Source organism: Odocoileus virginianus, chromosome 13 (assembly GCF_023699985.2).
Source record: "Odocoileus virginianus isolate 20LAN1187 ecotype Illinois chromosome 13, Ovbor_1.2, whole genome shotgun sequence".
Classification (NCBI taxonomy): domain Eukaryota; kingdom Metazoa; phylum Chordata; class Mammalia; order Artiodactyla; family Cervidae; genus Odocoileus; species Odocoileus virginianus.
In genome coordinates, this window is record NC_069686.1 from 1,557,840 (window position 1) to 1,566,857 (window position 9,018).

General features: G+C 38.3%; 1 long non-coding RNA gene across 1 annotated transcript; it reads right to left on the reverse strand.

Annotated features, from left to right (window-relative positions):
• Window positions 1-1,043: 1,043 nt before the first annotated feature.
• On the reverse strand, window positions 1,044-5,766 carry LOC139037984 (uncharacterized). The gene is made up of 2 exons (XR_011490889.1): window positions 5,652-5,766; window positions 1,044-1,170 (listed from the first exon to the last, which is right to left on the reverse strand). It is a non-coding gene; the product is annotated as an uncharacterized lncRNA (long non-coding RNA).
• Between the last annotated feature and the right edge of the window lie 3,252 nt (window positions 5,767-9,018).

The following is a 9,018-nucleotide window of genomic DNA, read 5'->3' on the forward strand; positions in this document are numbered from 1 at the left end:
TACTCATCTAAATGTATGTTATCTCAAGTGCCCAGAATAGCATGTAGTATGTAGTAGGAGCTCAATAAATTTTTGTTAAATAAATGAATGAATATTGAGATAGAGGAATATATTTGCTTTCCTAAGTGAAAAAATGTAAGCTATAGGACAGTTTGATCTTCTTATAACTACATTTTTATATGTATTCTTTCTACCTACCATCTATCTTTTTATGATAACACAGTGAAAGTGAAAGTGTTAGTCGCTCAGTCGGGTCTGACTCTTTGTGACCCTACTGACTGTAGCCCACGAGGCTCCTCTGTCCGTAGAATTCTCCAGGCAAGAATACCGGAGTGGGTTGTCATTCCGTGCTCCAGTGGATCTTCCCAACCCAGGGATCAAACTCAGGTGTCTGCATTGCAGGCAGATTCTTTACTGTCTGAGTCACCAGGCAAGCCCTGATAATCACAGTAAAAAGACCAAAAAATCTTGCCGCAAATAGGCTCTGTGACATATTATGGTTTTGTACTATTGAAGTAGTCATCTAAGCTATTTACTATACAAGGGGTAATATCTGATTATGGGAAAGCAAATTCAAAGCAGTTATCTTTTGTAGTTAGATGAGTTCTTGATCAAAGTATCTTAGCTTACATATTTTATAAGTACCTATACTTGTCTGTGCCTTAAAGATGCCACTTTCTTTTCTGCCTGGAATGTTTCAACTTGTTATTTCCAGTGCATGCAATCCTGCCTTATTGACTTAGCACATGATGGGTTTCTTCAGCTTTCAGTTTAAAGGTTACCTCCTTATAGAGGCATCAGTTGTTTTGCACCCAACATCCATCCATCATTCTTTTGGTAAAAGAGTGACCCAATTTTCCTCTGGAGTTCCACCCTGATCCCACTTTCAAGCTTGAGGTTTAGTTGGGATGGACCCCATGGCCAGCTCCAGGTGCGGTCCTAACTGGTGTAAGTCCATAAGCATATTCCCTTACCTGGGCCACCATGAGAGCTTTAGGGATGGGCTTGTAACCCAGTCAGAACCAAGGAGATGTGAGAAGACGTTTATTAGGGTTTCTGAGAAAGAAAATTTAATTCCTATTCATTGAGAGTTTTTGAAAGAGACTCCCCTTTTCCTCTGGTTTCTTGAACAGTAGTTCTGCTCTGGAATGGAAGCTCATCTGTGCATTCCTGTAGGAGGGGAGAGTTGGGGTTAGGAGTGGAAAGCAGTGACTGTGAGGACCTCTGGATGATCTCATCAGTGAGGACAGCACAGATGGAAGGCGGCTGAAAATCTGCTGGAAGGACTTTGAGCTGCTAGACCAAACCCTGCAGGAAATGGGGCCTATTCCCAGACAAGGCAATAAGTTCTTTTTAAGCCAAGTTTTTTTTCTGTTTTGCTTTTTTTTTTTTTGTGGTTGTTATTTAGAACACAAAGAGTTCTGATCAATATAGCTGTGCAGGGAGGATTTTCCTGATGAACCTATCTAAAGTGATTCTCTTTCCCCATTATTACTTATCATGAACTCTTTTTACTTCTCTCATGTTACTTTCCACAATTAAAATTAAATTTTTTGATTTGTTGGTTTACTTATTTATTATCTGTCTCAGCTATTAGACTGTAAAGTCTTCAGGGCTGGGCACTTGTATATCTAGTTCACTATTTATCACCAGCACCTGAAACAATGTCTGAGAAGATGGAAATTATGTTTATTGGATGAATGAATTAGGAAATTTTCTGTAGATCCAAAAGTGCACTAGCGCGCCCCCCCCCCCACCAATTTCATGCTCTATGCCCCTCTTTAAAAGCAAGAAAAGAGATAGTTTATAAATACACTGCCTGAGTTCATCAGTATGAATTCTGACAGCATTTTCCAAACAAAATGGAATAATTTTCCTGGAAGCCAGCTTTTAACATGAAATTTTATTGTTTTACCTAACCACAGTTAGACTTCCAGAAGTTTTATAGTTTAGTCTCAAAGAATTTTTTTCACCATCTGCTTTTAATTTTGAAATGGCTCTCCAGAAGATGCACATTGAAAGGTTGTTAAAGCAGAACTTAGGTAGCTTTAGAAGAGGAGCATAATGTTTTACCACAGAACGATGACCCAGAAGGTTGGAAATTAATTTTTTACTACTTTTAGGCAAAAAACAAAAAAAAAAAAAACAGGAAAAAAATAGACAAAAAACTTCTTAATTTTGTGATAGTTGCAGATAGTGACCAGGAATAAATGAGATAAAACATAGTAAAAATAGTTTAGGTGCTCTGAAATATGCTGAAGAAACGTCTTGGAGAAGATTACTGTGTAGATGTCTAACCCTATTAGTAATTTTTAAACTTATTTTTATTTTTGAAATTTTTCAAATTTTTGTTATTTTTAAATTAATTTATTTATTGAAGTATAGTTAATTTACAATATTGTGTTAGTTTCTGACATATAGCAAATATATATAAGACAGATAATATTTGAGTCATTGCTTTACATGTAACATGGCAATTAATAGCAAAGGATTCTATTTTCTGTGTTTTCTTTTAGATATTCTAAAACATAAACTATTAAAAAAATAATAAAATAGACAGCAAGATCCTACTGTATATTCATGTTGTTTTCCATTATAGGTTATTACAGATATTGAATATACAGGAGGATCTTACTGTTTATCCATTTTATTATTTTTTTTTCCATTTTATTATTTTTTTCTTAAAATTTTTTTATTGAAGTATAGTTAATTTACAGTGTTCTGCTAGTTTCAAGTGTACAGCCAAGTGATTCAGTTATGTGCATATATGTGTGTATTAGTCACTTAGTCATGTCCGACTCTTTGTGACCCCATGGACTGTAGCCCATCAGGCCCCTCTGTCCTTGGGATTTTCCAGGCAAGAACACTGAAGCTGATTGCATTTCCTTCTCCAGGGGATCTTCCTGACCCAGTGATTGAACCTGGATCTCCTGCGTTGCAGGCAGATTCTTTACCATCTGAGATATAGGGAAATCCACATGTGTATATATAGACAGATAATATTTGAGTCATTGCTTTACTGGTCATGTAGCAGTTAATAGCAAAGGATTTTATTTTCTGTCTTTTCTTTTTCATATTCTAAAATATAAACTAGTCTTAAATGGGAAAAAATAAATTTTTAAACATGAACTTTGTCAATATTCTCAGAGTGATTTTTCAATTTTGGGGAGACTAACATAACAATTTGGAGAAGAAAATGGCAACCCACTCCAGTATTCTTGCCTGGAAAAGGCCCATGGACAGAGGAGCCTGGTGGGCTACAGTCTGTGGGGTCTCGGAGTCAGGAACAACTGAGCACTTGTTAGCAATGTGATAATTTTACTAATTTTTCTAATGAATATATCTATCTCTGGATATTTAGCAATATTCATTAATTCACTTAAAAATAAATATTAAACACCTACAGTATACTAAGCATCATGTTAGACTTATATTTGCACAAGATGACAGGATTCCAGCTCTTAAGGTACCTATATGCTAGCCGACAAAGTATGGTAAATGTTCTTAGCACATATTTTATATTTTAAATGTGTTGAGGGGGATCGGGATGTGGAACACACATAAATCCATGGCTGATTCATGTCAATGTATGGCAAAAACCACTACAATATTGTAAGGTAGTTAGCCTCCAACTAATAAAAATAAATGAAAAAAAATGTGTTGATAACAGGAAATTTAAAGATGAATTGCTTGAATCTGCCACAGTGCACAGTTTTAACTATCTGACCCTGACATGCGTTATAAGGCTATTTGGGAAATTTAGTTGATATAGAACCCTGGGACTGCAATAACATAAAGGATCCTAGAATTCATCTAATCCATTCCTTGTGTCAAATAGCAGAAGAAAGCAATTCTAGAAAGTAAAAAGTCATTCCATTTTGATGTCCTGAGAAATATGACTTCCTAAATATTAAGATATTTCTGTTCTAGGATAATAAAACTAAAATGGTAGTTTTAAAGCAGATATTATTGGAATTCTGCTGCTCTGTCCTTCAATTACAGGACTTAAAAGACAAAAGACTAATTTTTAGGAATTTCAAAACCTAAAAGAGCTAAGAAAGAAAAATGCTTTCGATGTTCTGTCCCCCCCAGAAAGGGACAGAAGCCTAAATAATTAATTAGTAGACAGTAAAATTTGAGTAGCATCAGACACATAGCAACGGTATTTAATCAACAAAACATTTTTTTTTCATTTATTTTTATTAGTTGGAGGCTAATTACTTTACAATATTGTAGTGGTTTTTGTCATACATTGACATGAATCAGCCATGGATTCACATGTATTCCCCATTCCGATTGGAGAGGGAGGTGGGAGGGGGGATCGGGATGGGGAACAAAACATTTTAATAATGCAATTATTCTAGTATGTAATCCACACAAGCCTTTCAGTGGTCTTCTTTATTTATACAGTACCCACCCACAACTTGTCACCGTTGTAAGTGTTCATTATGGTTTTTCCTTTAAGAACAGCTGACATGTGTTCCTGACTCCTCGTATAACACATAAAAGGCCTCCCCTCCTGTCCCCTGACACTGGGCAAAGACCTTTTCTACCTGTGATACCCCCGCAATCAGAGCACTTTTCTTGCCACTGAATTCTTGTTTTCTCTGCTGACATCCCCTTGTTTTAAAAAAAAATATCCAGGGGAGTGAACATGTCTCCTCCTCCAGCTCTCGTTCACATCAAGGATTCCCTAGTTATTTTTGAGGCATGCACCTATATTTGAAGCTCACTCTTCTACTGATTAAAGGCTCAGACTTTGGGAAGCTACATGTTTATTTATAGATTTGTTTCCAGTAAAGATGCAAATGATTTTTGTCCAGTATAAAAGGCAGTCCTATGATTATGGTGATTAAGTTATCATTTTTCTGTGAGACATTCACCAGTTTAATATTTAAACTAGAAATCATATTCTAACATTCTTCCTCAAAATGCTCTGTGCACCAGTTTTACCAGTTTCCTAGTTCTCTCATTAATTAAAGAGTTGAATAAAATCTTTGAGATGTATTAATTTTTTATTTATAAGAGTCAAGTTTTAACTTTTTGAAAACTTTATATCCCTTTGGAAGCTTCTATTGCTATTTCCAATGAGGCACAGAATCCAGGCCTTGCCCACACTTTTTGAGGGGTATTATTACCTTGCTACATCAATATGGAATTAATATGGCCAGTACCCAGGACCTTCAGGTGGGCTATGTGCTCCTAACCCTGTTTTCCTCAATAGTTACATAGGTTTGAAAGGGAAGGGCTTAAATTTTTAATTTTAAGAATCTTTGTGGAGCTTTGATAAAGAATATTATTAATGTTTCTGGCACATTGTAAGTTAAACCGGCTTCCTTTGGGGGCTAGCCAGAAGACTTAATCACACATATCTTGGTATCTGTTGTGAAATGTTAGCAGATTCCAACTAAAGTGAAAAATAAGTGTTAATCACTCAGTCATGTCCGACTTTTTGCCATCCTGTGGACCTTAGCTCGCCAGGCTCCTCTGTCCATGGAATTCTCCAGGCAAAAATACTGGAGTGGATAGCCATTCCTTTCTCCAGGGGATCTTCCCAACCCAGGAGTTGAACCCAGGTCTCCAGTGTGGCAAGGGGATTCTTTACCATCTAAGCCACCAGGGAAGCAAAATGTAAGCAGATTCCAACTCACCATTGTAGAAAAGACTATTCTGAATATAACCAGATGGTAAAATGATGGATATCAGTCCTCTTTGCATCTCTGCATCTGGTTAACCGTACTCTGATTTTCCTTACTTGCCCTTGGAGTCTTAGTGGGAGTTCTAGTTAGAATGTCTCATTGTTTCCTAGGCAGGGAATGGCATATGACCCCAACTAAGCCAATAGATGCTCTGGAACTTAAAGGAGCAACACACCATCTGAAATAATGATTGTGGCTCGTTCATCCCAAGGTCAGGGCCCCCAAGAGGCTGCCAGCTGGTTCCTGGCACCTAAACCTCCATAAATGCCTGGGTCCTCTCCTTTCTCACACCAGGTTCTTCAATTTGCCTTCTATTCTGTGAGCTATCCTGTGATTTCCAATGTGTTCCAAGTTCTCAGAAAACTTCCTTTTGTTAACAATGTAGATTTATGGTGTTTGTACCTGGAGAACACTAGGTGATAGATTTGCTGATTATGTGTCTCATTAAAATGGAAACAACAAGCATTCTATTGTTTTCTTACTACCTGTTAAAACTAGGTGTAGTAATTGTAACAGCTAATAAATAACGTTGACTAAGTGCTTGTCTTCATTCTAGAATAGCCTATTTAATCCTCACAGTGGCCCTATGACATGAAGAAGCTGAAGGTCAGAGGGGTAAAGTAACCGGCTCTAGTTTACATACTATTAAGTCGTAATAGTAATAGGGCTGGGATTTGCACTTGGGCAGTCTGGCTCCCAGTTCCTTGCTCTTCATCAGATTTCTCCTTGGGACAAAAACACCCTGTTAACTGATTGAAAAAGCCACCTTGCAGGTGACTTCCTGCTGTTGAGTGACTTTTATTCTCAGGATGATTTTTACTTTTTGAATCTAACACAATCCAACAGATGACTTGAAGTTATATGTTTATTAAAGCACTGGCATGAAGGAGAGCATTTTGTGCTTTCCGAATGTGGAGTGGCTCTGCAGTGGATTGAAGGAAGGGGTTTCAGTTTTCCAAGGTGACTCTCAGGGTTTCTGGAAGGAATTTCCCCAGGTTTTCTACCCTAGTACTGTGTGAAGGATCAACATAGCAACTCTGGACTCCTTCCTTTGGTGTGCTGGGAGAATCTGAATCAATGTTTTGTACAGATAGGACTGCAGACTACAAATAGGAATTAATCTTCAGCTCTCTGCTCTCTCACCAAATCTGGATTCTCTGTTTTTCTTTATATCTCTCTTCTACCCTTTTGAGGTCTGCTCTGTCGAAGACCCATCCAGTTGAACACAGAGCTGACCAAGGAGTGACTGCAGAAGACCCATGCTGCATCATTTTCCCTCTACATACCCACCTGCTTATTATTGCCTCATTAATTAACCTGTCTGAGCACCAGAATCACTGGGGAAATCTTTATAGTCATGTGGGTTCCCAGGCTGATTCCAGGCCTCTTAGAAGTGGGATCCAGGAATCTGAGTCTTATGTTTAGGTTCCCTTGCAAAGGGAAGAATCCTGAGAATCCTTGGGTTCTTTTGATGCTTACCGTGGTCTTAAATTTCTCTGAATACTGATTTCCCAGTCTGTAGAATGGTGAACAAGACCTGCTCTGTCTGCCTTACTGGTTATTATGAGGTTGCTGACTATGAAAACATTTTGGTGAAAGCTTTACTATCCTTGTTTTAAAGAAAAGGCAGTTTGTAAAAGATGGTTTTACACTGCCAGGGAAATGGAAGCTTGCAAAGTACCAGTGTCCTAAACACATACATTTCTCTCAAACGCAAATGGTATAAGACATGTTTTTGTAGACTCATCGCCATTGCTGGGCCTGGATCTCCCTAAGAACAGAAGTCATTCTGAACAGGAGCGTAGGGAATCCTCCGCCCGCTAACTACCGCCATCCCAAACCTGGACAGTGAGGCCAAAAGTTCTTTTAACAAAGAAAAGCCTTTTATTCCATAAATAAGACTCTTCTTATCTTCAAAACACACGTCATGAGATTAACAACTTTACTCAAACTGTCCCAGTGGTGAAATCTTCTTCCATGAGCCCTCCTTGGGAGCAGCTCCGGAGAGGGCTGAGCGGTGTGCAGGAAACTCGTGCAAACCACCCAGCAGCTGGCCAAGGGGGGAAGGGCTGCAGTTAAGAGGGTGGGAAGCACAGACCCGAAACCCAGGGAAAGAAGTCTACAAAACTACGCACACTTGAAAATCATTTCTAGGACCAGCTCCTGGTCTGATAACTTACTTTATTAATATTTCTAAGTGGGCAACAGCTTCATCTTTCTCACTACAGAATTGCCTGCCTTTGGTGAATGTTTAAACTGTTGAGATTTTGCTTGAGATGATAAACATTTGTAAGTTTCTGATTTTATAATTGGCTCATGTATTGCCTCATATTTTTTTATTGGGGGAAAGGAGACGGGAAGTTAGAAATCTAATTTCTAATTCAACCTAGCAGTTTTGAAGTTAATATTTTTCAGTTGGTTGATTTAACTGGGTCTTATTCAAATTATTATTATCTGACTCCCCAATAAAACATAACATTTTTGTTAAGTTGTTCTTTCAAGATATCTCTGATTCTGTGGGAGGAAAAGACCATATAGAAAAGTTTGCCATCAAGGCTACCATTTCCCTTTCAGAAATCATGTATGTTCTATTTAAGGTCATGGGTATTTTGGGATTTGAGATAGCAAACAATCTGGACATTTTTGGTCAACACTTGCAAAATAACAAAGAAGCACATGAGAGAAGAATTGCAGGAAGTGGAGCTGGCTGGTGGAGAGTGGAGAGGAGATCCGGCCTTGTACGCTTCAGCCTTCCACGGGCTTGGGGCTCTCACTATCTGAGACCTCCAGTGACGTATGCCAGATATCAGCCGCAGTCCCAGAGACTGCAGACTCACACTTATCAAAACAAACACGCCCCGAACCGAAAACAGCTCAGACGCTGGCTAGACTTCAGTATTCAGGGAAAAAAACTTCTTGTCGGTTTCATCTTTCTTAACTAATTTAATAATCAGTATGTGGGTATTGGACAACACATTTATGGTTTGGGACTCTGTTTCAAAGAAAGGAAGAAGAGACGGAAGAGACAAGGGAAGAAGGGAGGGGAAGAAAGAAAGCTATTAGCTCTGCGTTTTTTTGTAAATTGCTCTGCCAGCGTTACAAGAGATGAAATGTCATACAGGACTGATTTAATGTTTATTTTTTTCCCTAGACAGAGGTCCAAGAATCATGTATAATCCAAACTCTTTGTGTAGTTTTAATAGTAGTGAGGTTTCCAGTATTCACATGGGAATTGAAGCGAGTTGAAAGCACCACGGCCTCTGCAGGTCTATGTGAACTTTGACACCAATCCTTCTCTTCCACAAACTTGCATCCAGTT